Source organism: Hemiscyllium ocellatum, chromosome 8, assembly GCF_020745735.1.
Source record: "Hemiscyllium ocellatum isolate sHemOce1 chromosome 8, sHemOce1.pat.X.cur, whole genome shotgun sequence".
Classification (NCBI taxonomy): domain Eukaryota; kingdom Metazoa; phylum Chordata; class Chondrichthyes; order Orectolobiformes; family Hemiscylliidae; genus Hemiscyllium; species Hemiscyllium ocellatum.
The window spans coordinates 3,857,165-3,875,766 of NC_083408.1; positions in this window are offsets into that span (position 1 = coordinate 3,857,165).

The following is an 18,602-nucleotide window of genomic DNA, read 5'->3' on the forward strand; positions in this document are numbered from 1 at the left end:
AGTGTGAGGGTGTCAGGGTGACGGTGATGGAGTGAGTGTGAGGGGGTCGGGGTCAGGGTCAGAGTCATAGAGCGAGTTTGGGAGGATCAGAGAGACAGTGATGGAGCAAGTGTGAGGATTCAGGGTGACGATGATGGAGTGATTTGAGGGTGCCAGTGTGACAGTGATGGATTGAGTGTGAGATGGTCAGGGTAACGTTGATGCAGTGAGGGTGAGCGGGTCAGAGTGACAGTGATGGAGTGAGTGTGAGGGGTCAGGGAGTCAGTGATGGAGTGAGTGTGAGGGGACCAAGGTGACGGTGATGGCGTGAGTGTGAGACGGTCAGGGCGACAGTTATGAAATGAGTGTGAGGGGTTCAGGTTTGATGTTGATGTAGTGTGAGGGGGGTCCGGCTGACTTTGATGCAGTGAGTGTTAGGGATTCAGTGTGACGGTGATGGGGTGAGTGTGAGGGGTGCAGGGTGATGGCGATGGAGAGATTGTGAGCGGTGTAGGGTGACGATTATGGAGTGAGTATGAAGGTATCTCTATGATGGTTATGTAGTGAACGTGAGTGGGTCAGGGTGATGGTGATGGAGAGAGTGTGAGGGGTGCAGGGTGATGGTGATGGAGTGAGTGTGAAGGTGTCTGTGTGACGGTTATGTCGTGAATGTGAGTGGGTCAGGGTGATAGTGATGGAGTGAATGTGAGAGCGTCAGGTTGACGGAAACAAAGTGAGTGTGAGGGTGTCAGTATGAAGGTGATGGAGTGAGTGTGAGGGGGTCAGGGTGACGGTGATGGAGTGAGTGTGAGGGGGTCAGTGTGATGGAGATGGAGTGACTAAGAGAGGGTCAGTGTTACGGTGATGGAGTGAGTGTGAGGGGGTCAGTGTGATGGAGGTGGAGTGAGTCTGAGGGGGTCAGTGTGACGGTGATGGAGTGAGTGTGAGGGGGTCAGTGTGATGGAGATGGATTGAGTGAGTGGATCAGTGCGCCGGTCATGTAGTGAGTGTGATGTAGTCAGCGTGACAGTGATGGAGTGAGTATGACGGGTTCAGTGTGACGGTCATGGAGTGAGTGTGAGAGGATCAGGATGACGGTGATGGAGTGAGTGGTATGTTGTGATGGTGACGAATGGGTAGTGAGTGTGAGAGGGTCAGGGTGACGACAGTGATGGGGTGAGTGTGAGAGGGGTCAGGGTGAGGGAGATGTGCTGAGGGTGAGGGGATCCATGTGATGGTGATGGATTGAGTATGAGGGGGTGATGGTAATGGGAATGCAGTGAGTGTGAGCGGGTCAGTGAGTCAGTGATGGAGTGAGTGTGAGGGGTCAGAGTTTCAGTGATAGAGTAAGTATGAGGGGTCAGGGTGTCAGTGATAGAGTGAAAGCGAGGTGGTCTGGATGAAGGTGATGCAGTGAGTGGGACGTGGTCATGGTGAGCGACATGGAGCAAGTGTGATGGGGTCAGTGTGACGATGATGGAGTGATTGTGAGGGGTTCAGTGTGAACTTGATGGAGTTAGTGTGAAAGAGTCAGTTTGACGGTGATAGAGTGAGTGGGAGGGTGTCAGTGTGCTAGTGATGGAGTGTGTGTGAGGCTGTCAGGGTGAGCGTGATGGAGTGAGCATGAGAGAGTTAGGGTGACAGTGATGGAGTGAGTTTGGGGTTGTCCAGGTGATGGTGATGTAGTGAGTGTCAGGGGTCAGGGTGACGGTTATGCAGAGAGTAGGAGTGGCTCAGGCTGAGAGTCATGGAGCTAGTTTTGGAGGGTCAGGGTGACAGTGATGGAGCGAGTGTGAGGGGTCAGGGTGACGGTGATGGAGTGAGAGTGAGAGGTTCAGTGTGACAGTCATGGTGTGAGTGTGAGAGGGTCAGGGTGAAAATGATGGAGTAAGTGGGAGGGTGTCAGAGTGTCAGTGATGGAGTGAATGTGAGGGGGTCAGGGTGATGGTGATGGAGTGAGTGGAATGGGTCAGGGTGATGTTGGTTGAGTAAGAGTGAGTGGTTCAGTGTGACTGTGTTGGCGTGAGTGTGAGAGGGTCAGACCAACGGTATTGGAATGAGTGTGAGGGGTTCAAGTTTGATGTTGATGGAGTGAGTGTGAGGGGGTCAGGCTGACGGTGATAGAGTGAGTGTTAGGGGATCAGTGTGACCGTGATGGATTGAGTGTGAGGGTTGCAGTGTGACGGTGAAGGTGTGAGTGTGAGGTGGTCAGGGTGACGTTGTTGGAGTGAGTGTGAAGGTGTCTGTGTGATGGTGATGTAGTGAATGCGAGGGGGTCAGGGTGACAGTGATGGAATGAGTGTGAAGGTGTCTGTGTGAAGTTGATGGAGTGAGTGTGATAGGGTCTGGGGGCCGGTAATAGGGTGAGTGTGAGGGGCCCAGTGTGACAGTGATGGAGTGAGCTCGATAGGGTCAGGGTGACAATGATGGAGTGAGCGGGATGGTGTCAGTTTGTCAGTGATAGAGTGAATGTGAGGGGGTCAGTCTAACGGTGACGGAGTGAGTGTGAGTGGTGCAGGATGACCATGAAGGAATGAATGTGAGGGGTCAGGGTGACGGTGATGGAGAGAGTGTGAGGGTGCAGTGTGACAGTGATGGCGTGAGCGTGAAGGTGTCTGTGTGAAGGTGATGGAGTGAGTGTGAGTGGGTCAGGGTGATGCTGATGGAGTGAGTGTGAGGGGACAGGGTGATAGTCATGTAGCGTGTTTGGGAGGGTCAGGGAGACAGTGATGGAGCTAGTGTGAGGGGGCAGGGGACGGTGATGGAGTGAGTGCAAGGGGATCAGTGTGACAGTGATGGAGTGAGTGTGAGGGGGTCAGGTTGACAGTGATGGAGTAGGTGAGAGAATGTCAGGGTGACGGTGATGCAGTGAGTGTGAGAGGGTCAGCATGACAATGATGGAGTGAGTGTGAGGGGTCAGTGTGTCAGTGATAGAGTGAGTGTGAATGGTCAGGGTATCAGTTATGGAGTGAATGTGAAGTGCCCTGGGTGACGCTGATGGAGTGAGTGTGAGTGGGTCAGGGTGAGAGTCATGGAGCGAGTGTGATGGGGTCAGTGTGCCGATGATGCAGTCAGTGTGAGGGGTTCAGTGTGCATTAATGGAGTTAGTGTGAAAGAGTCAGGGTGATGGTGATGGAGTGAGTGGGAGGGTGTCAGGTTGAGAGTGATGGAGTGAGCGTGAGAGTGTTAGGGTGATGGTGATGGAGTGAGTGTGAGGTTGTCCAGGTGAGGGTGAGGTAGTGAGTGTCAGGGTGTCAGGGTGACGGTGATGGAGTGAGTGTGAGGGGGTCAGTGTGAGAGTCATAGAGCGAGTTTGGGAAGGTCAGGGAGACAGTGATGGAACGAGTGTGAGGGGTCAGGGTGACGGTGATAGAGTGAGTGTGACGGGGCTGGTGTGACAGTGATGGAGTGAGTGTGAGAGGGTCAGTGTGACGATGATGGAGTGAGTGGGAGGGTGTCAAGGTGTCGGTGATGGAGTGAGTGTGAGGGAATCAGTGTGACAGTGATGGAGTGAGTGTGAGAGGGTCAGTTTGACAATGATCTAGTGAGTGTGAGAGTGTCAGGGTGACGGTGATGCAATGAGATTGAGTGGGTCAGCGTGACAGTGATGGAGTGAGTGTGAGGTTTCAGGGTGTCAGTGATGGAGTGAATGGGAGGGGGTCAGGGTGACGGTGATGGAGAGAGTAGGAGGGCGTCAGATTGAGAGACTTGGAGTGACGGTGATTAGGACAGGGTGACGGTGATGGAATAAGTGTGAGAGGGTCAATGTGACAGTGATGTGGTGAGTGTGAGGGGGTCAGTGTGACGTTGATCGACGACGTGTGAAATGTCAAGTGACGGTGATGGAGTGAATTTGAGGGGGTCAATGTGACGGTGATGCGGAGAGTGTGAGTGGGTCAGGATGATGTTGGTTGAGTGAGTGTGAGTGGGTCAGTGTGACGGTGATGGAGTGAGCTTGAGTGGGTCAGGGTGATGTTGGTTGAGTGAGAGCGAGTGGTTCAGTGTGACGGTGTGGGCGTGAGTGTGAGAGGGTTAGGCCGACGGTTATGGAATGAGTGCGAGGGGTTCAGGTTTGATGTTGGTGGAGAGAGTGTGAGGGGGTCAGGCTGATGGCGATGGAGTGAGTGTTAGGGGTTCAGGATGCCGGTGATGGAGAGAGTTTGAGGGGTGCAGGGTGAGCGAGAATGAGTGAGTGTGAGGGGGTCAGGGAGACGGTGATGCAGAGTGTCAAGGGTGCAGGGTGACGGTAATGGAGTGAGTGTGAAGGTGTCTGTGTGACGTTGATTTTGTGAATGTGAGGGGGTCAGGGTGACGGTGATGGAGTGAGTGTGAAGGTGTCTGTGTGAAGGTGATGGAGTGAGTGTGAGTGGGTCAGGGTGACAGTGATGGAGTGAGTGTGACAGCATCAGGTTGACTGAAATTTTGTGAGTGTGAGGGGGTCAGTGTGAAGATGTTGGAGTGAGTGTGAGGGGTCAGGGTGATGGTGATAGAATGAGTTTGAGGTGTTTTGTGTGACGGTGATGAGTGTGTGCGATGTGGTCAGGGTGACAGCGAAGGAGTGAGTGTGAGGGAGTCAGTGTGACGGTGATGTAATGAGTGTGAGGTGTCCAGTGTTACTGTGATGGAGTGACTGTGAGGAGGTCAGGGTGACGATGATGGAGTGAGTGTGAAAGTGTGAGGGTGACGGTGATGGAGTGAGTGTGACGGGGTCGGGGTCAACGTGATGGAGTGAGACTGAGGGGGTCAGGTGGAAGGTGATAGAGTGAGTGTGAGGGGGTCAATGTGACGGTAATGGAGTGTGAGGGTGTCAATGTGATGGAGATGGAGTGAGTGAGTGGATCAGTGCGAAGGACATGGAGTGAGTTTCAGGCGGTCAGGGTGATGGTGACGGAGTGAGTGTGAGGGGGTCAGTGTGATGGTGATGGAGTGAGTATGAAGGGATTTGTGTGAGGGCGATGGATGAGTGTGTGAGGGGTCAGGCTAACGGTGACGGAGTGAGTGTGAGGGGTTCAGTGTGAAGGTGATGGAGTGAGTGTGAAAGGTGCAGGGTGACTGTGATGGAGTGAGTGTGAGGGGGTCAGGCTGACCGTGATGGAGTGAGTTTGAAGGTGTCTGTGTGGCGATGATGGGCTGAGTGTGAGGGGCTTAGTGTGAAGGTGATGGAGTGATTGTGAGAGGGTCAGGGTGACAGTGATTGAGTAAATGTGAGGGGATCAGTGTGAGGGTGATGGATGAGTGTGAGGGGGTCAGGGTGACAGTGATGGAGTGAGTGTGAGAGGGTCAGTGTGATGGTGATGGAGTGAGTGGTAGGTTGTCAGGGTGACGGAGGAGTAGTGAGTGTGAGGGTATCAGGGTGACAGTGATGGAGTGAGTGTGAGCTTATGAGTGCGATGGTGAAGGCTTGAGTATGAGGGATTCAGTGTGACTGCAATGGAGTGAGTGTGAGGGGGCAAAGGTGTCAGTGATGGAGTGTGTGTGAAAGGAGCAGGATGGTGATGATGGAGTGAAAGTGAGGGCATGCGGGTGACGGAGTGAGTGTGAGGGGGCCCTGCTGTGGGTAATGGTGTGAGTGTAACGGGATAAGTGTGATTGTGATGGAGTGAGTGTGAGGGGTCAGGGTGACGGTGATGGAGTGAGTTGGGGGGTCAGCGTGACGGTGATGGAGTGAGTGTGACCAGGTGAGGGTGTCAGTGATGGAGTTATTGTGAGTGTGTCATGTTGACATCAATGGAGTGAGTGTGAGGGGTTGAGGATGACAGTGATGGAGTTATTGAGTGTGTCAGATTGACAGTGATGGAGTTAGTGTGAGGGGTCATGGTGATGGTGATGGATTGAGTGTGAGGTTGTCAGTATCTCGGTGATGGAGTGAGCGTGAGGGGGTCAGGGTGATTGAGATGGAGTGAGTGTGAGGGGGTCAGGGTGACAGTAATAGAGTGAGTGTGAGGTTATAATTGTGACAGTGATAGCGTGAGTGTGAGTGTGAGGGGGTCAGCATGTCGGTGATGGAGTGAGTGTGAGTGGGTCAGTGTGATGCTGTTGGAGTGTGTGCGAGGGAGTGTGGATGAAGGTGATGGAGTGAGTGTGAGCGGATCAGGGTGACAGTGATAGAGTGAGTGCGAGGGTTTCAGTGTGACAGTGATGGAGTGAGTGTGAGGGGGTCTGTGTGACAGCGGTGGAGTGAGTGTGACGTTATCAGGCTGTCAGTGATGGAGTGAGTGAGAAGGGGTCAGTGTGACGGTGATGGCGTGAGTGAGAGGGGGTCAGTGTGACGGTGATGGCGTGAGTGTGAGGGGTCAGGGTGACGGTGATGGAGTGAGTGTGAGGGGTCAGGGTGACATTGATGGAGTGAGTGTGAGGGGGTCTGTGTGACAGCGGTGGAGTGAGTGTGACGTTATCAGGGTGTCAGTGATGGAGTAAGTAAGACGGGGTCAGTGTGACCGTGATGGCTTGAGAGTGAGGGGTTCAGTGTGACGGTGATGGCGTGTGTGTGAGAGGGTCAGGGGGACAGTTATGGATGAGTGTGAGGGGTTCCGGTTTGATGTTGATGGAGTGAGTGTGAGGGGTACAGGCTGACGGTGATGGAGTGAGTGTTAGGGATTCAGTGTGACGGTGATGGAGTGAGTGTGACGGGTGCAGGGTGACAGAGAAGGAGTGAGTGTGTGAGGGTCAGTCTGACAGAGATGGAGTGAGTGTGAGGGGGTCAGGGTGACGGTGATGGTGTGAGTGTGAGGGTGTCAGGGTGACGGAGATGGAGTGAGTGTGAGGAAATCAGAGTAACGGAGATGGAGTGAGTGTCTGAGGGTCAGTCTGAGGAAGGTAGAGTGAGCGAGAGGGGGTCAGTGTGACGGGGATGAAGTGAGTGTGAGGCTGTCAGGGTCAGAGTTATGGAGTGAGCGTGAGAGTGTTAGGGTGACGGTGATGCACTGAGTGTGAGCAGGTCAGGGTGACGGAGATGGAGTGAGTGTGAGGAGGTCAGAGTGATGTAGATGGAGTGAGCGTCTGAAGGTCAGTGTGACGGAGATGGAGTGAGTGAGGGGGGTCAGTGTGACGGGGATGAAGTGAGTGAGGGGATCAGTGTGACGGACATGGAGTGAGAGTGAGGCGGTCAGGGTGATGCTGATGAAGTGAGTGTGAGAGGGTCAGTGTGACTGTGGTGAAGTGAGTGGTAGGTTGTCAGGGTGACGGAGGGGTAGTGAGTGTGAGGGTGTCAGGGTGACAGTGAAGGATTGAGTGTGAGAGGGGTCAGGTTGATGGAGATGGAGTGAGGGTGAGAGGATAAGTGTGACAGTGATGGATTGAGTGAGAGTCTGTCAGTGTGACGGTGATGGCGTGAGCATGAGAGGGTCAGTGTGACGTTGATTGAGTGCGTGTGAGGGGATCAGTGTGAGGGTGATGGATGAATGTGAGGCGGTCAGGTTGACAATGATGGAGTGAGTGTAAGAATGTCAGGGTGACGGTGATGCAGTGAGTGTTAGCGCGTCAGCATGACAGTGATGGAGTGAGTGTCAGGGGTCAGGGTGTCTGTGAATGAGTGTGAAGGGTCAGCATGTCAGTGATGGAGTGAATGTGAGGTGGTCTGGGGGACAGTGATGAAGTGTGTGTGAGGGGTTCAGTGTGAAGTTGATGGAGTTAGTGTGAAAGAGTCAGAGTGTCGGTGATGGAGTAAGTGGGAGGGTGTCAGTGTGAGGTTGATGGAGCGAGTGTGAGGCTGTCAGTTTGAGAGTGATGCAGTGAGCGTGTGAGTGTTAGGGTGACGGTGATGCAGTGAGTGTGAGGGGCTCAGTCCGATGGTGATAGAGTGAGTGTGAGGCTGTCAAGGTGATGTGGTGGAATGAGCATGAGAGTGGTGGAGTGAGTGTGAGAGTGTCAGGGTGACGTTGATGCAGTGAGGGTGAGCGGGTCAGAGTGACAGTGATGGAATGAGTGTTAGGGATTCAGTGTGACGGTGATGGAGTGAGTGTGAGTGGTGCAGGGAGACGGTCATGGAGTGAGTGTGAAGGTGTCTGTGTGAAGGTGATGGAGTGAGTGTGAGAGCGTCAGGGTGACAGTGATGGAGTGAGTGTGAGGGGGTCACTATGAAGATGATGAAGTGAGTGTGAGGGAGTCAGGGTGACGGTGATGGACTGAGTGTGAAGGTGTCTGTGTGAAGGTGATGGAGTGAGTGTGAGAGCGTCAGGGTGACGGTGATGGAGTGAGCGTGAGGGGGTCACAATGAAGATGATGAAGTGAGTGTGAGGGAGTCAGGGTGACGGTGATGGAGTGAGTGTGAGGGGGTCAGTGTGACGGAGATGGAGTGCGTGTGTGAGGATAAGTGTGATGGAGATGGATTGAGTGAGAGGGCTCAGTGTAACGATGATGGAGTGAGTGTGAGGGGGTCAGTGTGATGGTGATGGAGTGAGTGAATGGATGAGTGTGACGGACATGGAGTGAGTGTTAGGCGGTCACGTTGATGGTGATGGAGTGAGTGTGAGGCGGTCAATGTGACAGTGATGGGGTGAGTGTGAGGGGATCAGTGTGAGGGTGATGGATGAGTGTGAAGGGGTTAGACTGACAGTGATGGAGTGAGTGTGAGAGGGTCAGGGTGACGGTGATAGAGTGAGTTTGAGGTGGTTAGTGTAACGGTGATGTAGTGAGTGTGATGTAGTCAGGGTGACAGCGATGGAGTGAGTGTGAGGGGCTTAGTGTGACGGTGATGGAGTGCGTGTGTGAGAGGATCAGGGTGACGGTGATGAAGTGAGTGGTAGGTTGTCAGGGTGACGGAAGGGTAGTGAGTGTGAGGGGGTCAGGGTGACAATGATAGAGTGAGTGTGAGAGGCGTCAGGTTGATGGAGGTGGAGTGAGTGCGAGAGGATAAGTGTGACGGTGATGGCGTGAGTTTGAGGGGATCAGGGTGAGGAAGATGTGGTGAGTGTGAGGGGACCAGTGTGATGGTGATGGAGTGAGTGTGAGGGGGTTATGGTAATGGGGATGGAGTCAGTGTGAGGCGGTCAGGGTGACAGTGATGGAGTGAGTGTGAGGCAGTCAGGGTGACAGAGCTGGAGTGAGTGCGAGGTGATCAGGTGACGGAGATGGAGGGCAGGTGAAGGGATCAGGGTGTCGGTGATGGAGTGAATGTGAGAGGGTCAGGGTGAGGGTGATGGAGTGCGTGTGAGAGGGTCAGTGCGACGGTGATGGAGTGGCTGTGAGGGGATCAGTGAGAGGGTGATTGATGAGTGTGAGGGGTCAAGGAGACTGTGATGGAGTGAGTGCGGGGGGGTCAGGGTGACAGTGATGGAGTGAGTGTGAGGTTATCAGTGTGATGGTGATAGCGTGAGTGTGAGTGCTTCAGTGTGATGGTGACAGAGTGAGTGTGAGGTTATCAGGGTGACGGTGATGGAGTGAGTGTGAGGTTATCAATGTGATAGTGAATGCATGAGTCTGAGGGGTTCATTTTGATGGTAATTGAGTGAGTGTGAGGGGATCAGGGTGTCAGTGATGGAGTAAGTGTGAGGGGTTAAGGGTGACGGTGATGGAGTGAGAGTGAGGGGAACAGTGTGAGGTTGATGGGTGAGTAGGAGGGGGCCAGGGGACAGTGATGGAATGAGTGTGAGGGGGTCAGCGTGACCGTGATGGAGTGAGTGTGAGAGGCTCAGGGTGACGGTGATGGAGTGAGTGGTAAGTTGTCAGGCTGACGGAGGGGTAGTGAGTGTAAGGGGGTCAGGGCGACCGTGATGGAGTGAGAGTGAGAGGGTCAGGCTGATAGTGATGGTGTGAGCGTGAGGGGGTCAGGGTGACAGTAATAGAGTGAGTGTGACGGGATTCAGTGTGATTGTGATGGTGTGAGTGTGAGGGGGTCAGCATGTCGGTGATGGAGCGAGTGTGAGTGGGTCAGTGTGACGGTGTTGGAGTGTGTGCGAGGGAGTGTGGATGAAGGTGATGGAGTGGTTGTGAGCGAGTCAGGGTGACGGTGATGGAGTGAGTGTGAGTGTGGAGATGGAGTGCGTGAGGGGATCAGTGCGATGGACATGGAGTGAGTGTGAGGTGGTCAGGGTTACTGTGATGGAGTGAGTGTGAATGTGTCTGTGTGAAGATGATGGAGTGAGTGTAAGTGGGCCATGGTAACAATGATGGAGTGAGTGTGAGAGCATCAGTTTGACGGAAATGGAGTGAGTGTGAGGGGTTCAGTGTGTAGGTGATGGACTGGCTGTGAGGGGTTCAGGTGAACTGTGATGGAGTAAGTGTGAGGGGATCAGTGTGACGGTGATGGAGTGAGTGTGAAAGGGTCAGGGTGACGGTGATGGAGTGAGTTGTAGATTGTCAGGGTGACGGAGGTATAGTGAGTGTGATGGAGTCAGGGTGACAGTGATGGAGTGAGTGTGAGAGGGGTCAGATTGATGGAGATGGAGTGATTGCGAGAGGATAAGTATGACGGTGATGTCGTGAGTGAGAGGGTGTCAGTGCGACTGTGATGGAGTGAGTGTGAGGGGATCAGTGTGATGGTGATGGAGTGAGTGTGAGGGGGTTAGGGTAATGGGGGTGGAGTGATCATGAGGGGATCAGTGTAACGGAGGAGTGAGTGTGAGGCGGTCAGGGTGACAGTGATGGAGTGAGTCTGAGTGTGTGAGGGTGACGGAGATGGAGTGAGGGTGAAGTTGTCTGTGTGAAGGTGACGGAGTGAGTGAGTGTGGGTCAGGGTGACAATGATGGAGTGAGTGTGAGAGCATCAGGTTGACGGAAACGGAGTGAGTTTGAGGGGGTCAGTGTGATGGTGATGGAGTGAGTGTCAGGGGTTCTGTGTGAAGGTGATTGAGTGAGTGTGAGGGGATCAGTGTGAGGGTGATGGATGAGTGTGAGGGGGTCAGTGTGACGGCGATGGAGTGAGTGTGAGGGTGTCAGTGTGATGGTGACGGAGTGAGTGTGAGGGGGTCAGTGTGTGGAGATGGAGTGCATGAGGGGATCAGTGTGACGGACATGGAGTGAGTGTGAGGGGGTCAGGTGGACGGTGATGGAGCGAGTGTGAGGGGGTCAGTGTGACGGTGATGGATGAGTGTGAGGGTGTCAGTGTGAAGGTGATGGAGTGAGTGTGAGGGGGTCAGGTGGATGGTGATGAAGCGAGTATGAGGGGGTCAGTGTGAAGGTGATGGAGTGAGTGAGGGGATCAGTGTGACGGACATGGAGTGAGTGTGAGGTGGTCCGAGTGATGGTGATGGAGTGAGTGTGAGGTGGTCAGGGTTACTGTGATGGAATGAGTGTGAGCGGGTCAGGGTGACCATGATGGTGTGAGAGGGACAGCGTGACAGTGATGGAGTGAGTGTGAGGGATCGGTGTGACGTGATGTAGGGAGTGTGAGGGTGTGACGGTGACTCTGATGGAGTGAGTGTTAGTATGTCCAGGTGACAGTGATGGAGTTATTTAGAGTGTGTCAGGTTGACGATGATGGAGTGAGTGTGAGGTGGTCAAGGTGACTTTGATGTAGTGAGTTTGAGGGGTTCTGCATGATGGTGTGGGAGTGAGAGTGAGGCGGTGCAGGTGACAATGATGAAGTGAATGTGAGGGGCCCAGTGTGACGGTGATGTAGTGAGTGTGAGGTGGTCAGGGTGAGAGTGATGAAGTGATTGTGAGGGATTCAGGCTGACTGTGATGGAGTGCGTGAGAGGAGTCAGTGTGACTGCAATGAAGTGAGTCTGAGGGGGACAGAGTGATGGTCATGGAGTAGTGTGAGGGGGTCAGTGTGTCAGTGATGGAGTGAGTGTGAGGGGAGCAGGGTTGCAGTGATCGATTGAGAGTGAGGCGGTGCGTTGACAGTGATGGAGTGAGTGTGAGGGGATCAGTGTAACGGTGTTGGAAGGAGTGTGAGGGGTCAGGGTGACAGAGATGGAGAGAGTGTGAAGGGTTTAGCGTCACGGTGAAGGAGTGGTTGTGAGGGGGTCAGTGTGATGGTGATGGAGTGAGTGTAACGGGCTCACAGTGACGGTGATGTAGCGAGTGTGAGGTGGTCTGGCTGACAGTGATGCAGTCAGTGGACGTGGGTCCTGTTGGGGGTAATAGTGTGAGTGTGAGGGGATAAAAGTGACAGTGATGGAATGAGCGTGAGGATGTCAGGGTGATGGAGATGGAGTGTATGTGAGGAGGTCAGGGTGACGGTGATGGAGTGAGTGTCAGCGGGTCAGGTTGGTGGTGATGGAGTGATTGTGAGGGGGTTAGGGTGACGGAGATGGAGTGAATTGTGAGGATGTCAAGGTGAAGGAGATGCTGTGAGTGTGAGGAGGTCCAGGTGATGGTGATGGAGTGAGAGTGAGGGGTCCGTGTGACGGTGATGGAGTGCGTGTAAGGGGATCCAGTGACGGTAATGGAGTGAGTCTCAGGGTCAGTGCATCAGTGAAGGAGTGCATTGAGGGGTCAGGGAGATGGTGTTGGAGTGAGTGTGAGGGGTTCAGGGGACCGTGGTGGTGAGATTGTGAGGGGATCTGTGTGATGGTGATGTAGTGAACGTGAGGGTGTCGGAGTGATGGAGATGGAGTGAGTGTGAGTTTGTCCAGGTGACGGTGATGGTGTGAGTGTGAGGAGATCAGGGTTACGTGATGGAGTGAGGCTGAGATGATCAGTGTGGCGGAGATGGAGTGAGTATGAGGCGGTCAGGTTGACGTTGATGGAGTGAGTGTGAGGATGTCAGTGTGACGATGATGAAGTGAGTGTAAAGGGGTCTGGCTGACGGTGATGGAGTGAGTGTTAGGTAGTCCTGGTTAGGGCCATGGAGTGATTGTTAGTGTATAAGTGTGACGGTGATGGAGTGAGTGTGAGGGAGTCATTGTGAAGTTGATGGAGTGACTGTGCGTGGATCAGTGTGACGGTGATGGAGTGAGTGTGAGTGGATCATTGTGACGCTGATGGAGTGAATGAATGTGGGGTCAGAGTGACAGCGTTGGATGTGGTGTGACGTGCTTAATAATGTGTCACTGGAAATGCGCAGCAGGACAGGGAGCATCAAAGGAGCAGAAGAATCGACGTTCGGGCATAAGCCCTTCTTCAGGAGTGAGGAGGGTGTGCCAAGCAGGCTGAGATAAAAGGTAGAGAGGTGGGACTTGGGGGAGGGACGTTGTGAATGCGATTGGTGGAAGGAGGTTAAGGTGTGATAGGCCGGAGAGGGGATGGGGCGGAGAGGTCAGGAAGAAGATTGCAGGTCAAGAAGCCGGTGCTGAGTCCGAGGGTTGGGACTGAGATAAGGCGGGGGAGAGGAAATAAGGAAGCTGGAGAAATCTGCATTCATCCCTTGTGGTTGGAGGGTCTCTAGGCGGAAGATGAGGCGCTCTTCCTCCAGGTGTCGTGTGGCCAGGTTCTGGGGATGGAGAATGCCAAGGGCCAGCATGTCCTTTGTGGAGTGGGAGGGGGAGTTAAAGTGTTCAGCCATGGGGCGCTTTGTTTGGTTGGTGCAGGTGTCCCAGAGGTGTTCTCTGAAACATTCTGGAAGTACGCGGCCCATCTCCCCAATGTATAGGATGCAGTAAATGATGCGTGTGGAGGTGCAGTTGAATTTCTGATGGATATAGAAGGATTCCTTGGGGCCTTGGAGGGAAGTGATGGGGTTGCAGGGGAAGGTGCTGGAGTGGAGGTTGGGTTGGTGGTGGGTGTGGATCTGACAAGGGAGTCGCAGAGAGAGCGATCTTTCCAGAACGCTGATAGAGCTGGGGAGGGAAATATATCCTTGGTGGTGGGGTCCGTTTGGAGGTGGTAGAAATGACGAAAGATGATACAATGCATCTGGAGGTTTCTGGTACCTGGACCGTCTCAAACTCCTCCCTCCCCTTCCTAGGTCTCTCCATTTCTATCTCTGGCGACCAACTCAACACGGACATTGACTATAAACCGACCAATTCACACAGCTAACTAGTTCACACCTCCTCCCACCCTGCCCCCTGTAAAAACGCCATCCCATATTCCCAATTCGTTCGTCTCCGCCGCATCTGCTCCCAGGAGGATCAGTTCCAATACCGAACAACCCAGATGGCCTCCTTCTTAAAAGACCGCAATTTCCCCTCAGATGTGGTCGCCGATGCTCTCCACTTCCCGCCCCCCCCCGACCTTGAAGCCCACAACTCCAATCGCCACCAGTACAGAACCCCACTGGTCCTCACCTACCACCCCACCAACCTCCAGATACATCATATTATCCGTCGTCATTTCCGCCACTTCCAAAAGGACCCCAGTACCAGGGATATAATTCCCTCCCCTCCCCTGTCAGTTTTCTGGAATGACCATTGCCTCTGCGACTCCTTCGGCAGGTGCACACCCACCACCAACCCAACCTCCACTCCCGACATCTTCCCCTGCAGCCACAAGAAATGCAAAACGTACACCCACACCTCCCCCATCACTTCCCTGCAAGCCCCCAAGGGATCCTTCCATATCCGTCACAAATTCACCTGCACCGCCACACGCATCATTTACTGCATCCGCTGCACCCAATGTGGCCTCCTATACATTGGGGAGACTGGCCGCCTACTTGCAGAACGTTTCAGAGAACACCTCTGGGACACCCGCACCAACCAACCCAACCACCCCGTGGCTGAACACTTTAACTCCCCCTCCCACTCCACCAAGGACATGCAAGTCCTTCGCCTCCTCCATCACCAGACCATGGCAACACGATGGCTGGAGGAAGAGCGCCTCATCTTTCGCCTAGGAACCCTCCAACCACAAGGGATGAATGCAGATTTCTCTAGCTTCCTCATTTCCCCTCCCCCCCACCTTATTTCAGTCCCAACCCTCAGACTCAGCACCACCTTCTTGTCCTGCAATCTTCTTCCTGACCTCTCCGCCCCCACTCCCACTCCGGCCTGTCACCCTGACCTTAACCTCCTTCCACCTATCGCATGTCCAACCCCCCTCCCCCAAGACCCTCCTCCCTACCTTTTATCTTAGCCTGCTTGGCACATTTTCCTCATTCCTGAAGAAGGGCTCATGCCCGAAACGAAATTCTCCTAGCTTAGAAAAGTCTCAAATAAAGAGCTGAGGGCAATTATAGAACTGCAACTAACTGTCCAATATCTCCATTGAAGAGCTTTGGATACTGGCTCGACATACACGATTGACTTTTCCTCATCAATGGGTATTGGCTCAGCAATTGCCAACATTAATGGTGGCACAGAAAAGTTTGTCAGTCTGCTATTGTTCCAACTAAACCATCAGCTCTTTATTTTGGGCCATTTCGTTCTTAGGATAGTGACCCAGCAACAGCTTCCTGATCAGGCCACATCAGCAGCATGCCAACATTAGTGGTGCCATCATTCACAGCAGCACGGCTCCAGCTCTCAGTCCAAGCAGCAGGGCTCCACCACAATTCACAACATTGTTACTGCAAATGGCTTGTTTAAAAATCACCACAATCTAGCTTCTAGGAAAAATACACTCTTGGGGGCAGAGCCCAGCAGTTTCCGTCAGGTGTTAACTATGGCATGGAATAGGGTATTTGACATTGTTCTTGCATGTATGCAGAAAGAAATACCTACATAACTTCACAGGAATTGATGGTTCTCCAGCAATAACCTTTATTCCAAATACAATATTAATCAGGAATTAAATTGCACTTTGGATCAAACTGACACTTTAATCTCTTCAGTTGATTGTGACGGACTATAGGTTTCATTTCCGTCGCAGTTTGGATTGTCACACTTACTATGCCTGCACGTTTTTCATAAAAGATAAATGAAGTTATTTAAATGAGCATTTGCCTCCCTCCCACAATTGTGTGCCAGCTGTTTGAAAGACTGAAGATTCTGGATTCAGGACTGCAGCCTGCATTCAGCCGTTTGAGTGAAACAGGTCACACTCCAGATGGGTGACTGCAATAGATGGTGAATTTGTTCTTCAAAACCTTTGTTGCTGGTGATAACGATTAGAGACAGAAATGCGATATCAAGTTGTTGAATGTATTCATATTCAGAGTTTAGAAACTTCAATAACAAAATGCAAGCAAACTTACAATGAAGTGTCTTTGGTGTCCTCTCCTAATACAATATTTTTGAACTAAAATTCTGAAGCCCTAATTCTAATGCAGATAACAGAGAGACAGTAATGCAAATGCTCTTGCCTGGAGTGGTGTTCCCTGCGCTGCTGTGTGATGTTTCCTGAAAAGTCCCTAGAAAGTAATTTCTTTTCTATTTTGTGTGCTCTGAATGAAGCAAAACATTAATCACATATTGTTTTCAAACTTACTTTTTTCATGACAGATTTTGGAGTATACAGTTATCCATCGACCTTGTGCGTTGGACTGTCAGGTGATCTGCAAATCGTCTGAAAAGTGCTATTCAGTTATTTTAAGCGTACATCTACCTCCACAATAAAATCATCATAATAAACCTCAAAAATTGAGTAAGAATTTGAAGTCATGGACAGCTAGTTTTGTAAAACTAGTTCAAGACTCAATTACAGTAGATCGTGATTCATTACCCCAACACCCTCATTGGCTGTTTGCAAGACAAAATATGAGGCTGGAGTATGGTAGCAAAGAAAGGAAGATACGATACAACAAATTCATTTCTTCAATACTTTATACTTGTTGCATCGTCTCAAAATATCTCAACAAAAGAGCTCCAGGCCCAAATGGATACCAGGCAACGAATTTTCCCATATCTTCAATGAAGATCTTTGGTCCTTTCTCGAGTGTTTCCATGTCAACTGGCTCTTGCCAAGATTCTCATGAGTCAAGCCAAGCGGAGGGGACTTCAGGAGCAAAGCCCAACTCCCTTTTGCACCATTATGTTATTTTGTCAGTGATGGGTAAATGAAGTCATCAATTGAGAGCCACTCATGTCTGTCTGTGTAGTGAATAGTAGAGTTCCTCAACTCCCACAGTGTACCGTTGCCTGCAAATCTCTTTAGTACAGGCTCAGCAATACCCATCACTATTGGCAGTAAAGAAAATATCACTGCTCTGCCTTCACTCTGTTTCTGCTGTCAGCCCTCGGGATCATGCCAATTCAATAATGGTTTGTGACTAGACAGCAACTTCTGTATTAACCACATTAGAATTGGTACTGGATAATGAGCCTGGCCAGGTGCTAGAATGGAAATAGGTGAACAATTTGTTGATAGCGATCACAATTCTGTTATGTTTACTTTAGTGATAGAAAGGGATACATGTATACCACAGGGCAAGAATTACAGCTGGGAGAAAGACAATTACAATGCGATTAGATAAGATATAGGAAGCATAAGTTGGGGAAGGAAACTGCAGTTGATGGGCACATTAGAAATGTGGAGCTTATTCAAGGACCAGCTCCTGTGTGAGCTGGATAAATATGTACCTGTCAGGCAGGGAGGAAGCTGTAGAGCGCAGGAGCCGAGCTTTACGAATGAAGTGGAATCTCTGGTCAAGAGGAAGAAGAATGCTTATGTTAGGATGAAATATGAAGGCTCAGGTAGGGCGCTTGAGGGTTATAAGATAGACAGGAAATACCGAAAGAGAGAGCTCAGAAGAGCCAGGAGGAGACATGCGAAGTTGTTGGCGGATAGGATCAGGGTAAAACCTAAGGATTTCTATAGGTATTTAAGCAATAAAACAATGACGAGAGTAAGATTAGGGCCAATCAAATTTAGCAGTGGGAAGTTGTATGTGGAATCAGAGGAGATAGGGGAAGTAATTAATGAATATTTTCCGACTCTAGAAAACGACAATGTTGTCGAGGAGAATACTGAGATACAGGCTACTAGACGAGGTGTGATTGAGGTTCACAAGGAAGAGTTATTCGAAATCATGCAGAGTGTGAAATTAGGTAACTCCACTGGATTGGATGGGATTTATTGTAGGATTCTCTTGGAATCTAGGTAGGAGATTGCTGTGCCTTTGGCATTGATCTTTAAATCATCATTGTCTACAGGAATACAGAAGACCGGAGGATAGCAAATGTGGTTCACCTGTTCAAGAAGGGAAGTAGAGATAACCCTGGTAATTATAGACCCGCGAGGCTTACTTCAGTTGTTGGCAAAGTGTTGGAAAAGGTTGTAAGAGATAGGATTTATAGTCATTTAGAAAAGAATAATTTAATTAGGGTTGGTGAGCACGGTTTTGTGAAGGGCAGGTCTTAACTCACAAACCTTATAGAGTTCCCTGAGAAGGTAATCAGAAGGTAGATGAGAGTAAACGGGTTGATGTGGTGTATATGGATTTCAGCAAGGCGTTCGATAAGGTTCCCCACACTAGACTATTGTACAAAACGTGGAAGAATGGGATTGTGGGAGATATAGCAGTTTTGATCAGTAATTGGCTTGCTGAAAGAAGACAGAGGGTGGTGGTTGATGGGAAATGTTCATCCTGGAGTGCAGTTGCCAGTGGTATACCTCAAGGGTCGGTGTTGGGTCTACTGCTGTTCGACATTTTATAAACGACCTGTATGAGGGCGTAGAAGGGTGGGTTAGTAAATGTGCAGACGACACTATGGTCGGTGGAGCTATGGACAGTGACGAATGATGTTGAAAGTTACAGAGATACATAGATAAGCTGCAGAGCTCAGCTGAGACGTGGCAAATGGAGTTTAATGCGGACAAGTGTGAGGAGATTCAAGTTGGTCGTTGTAACCAGAATGCAAAGTACTGGGCTAATGGTAAGATGTTTGGTAGTTTAGATGAGGAGAGATATCCCGGTGTCC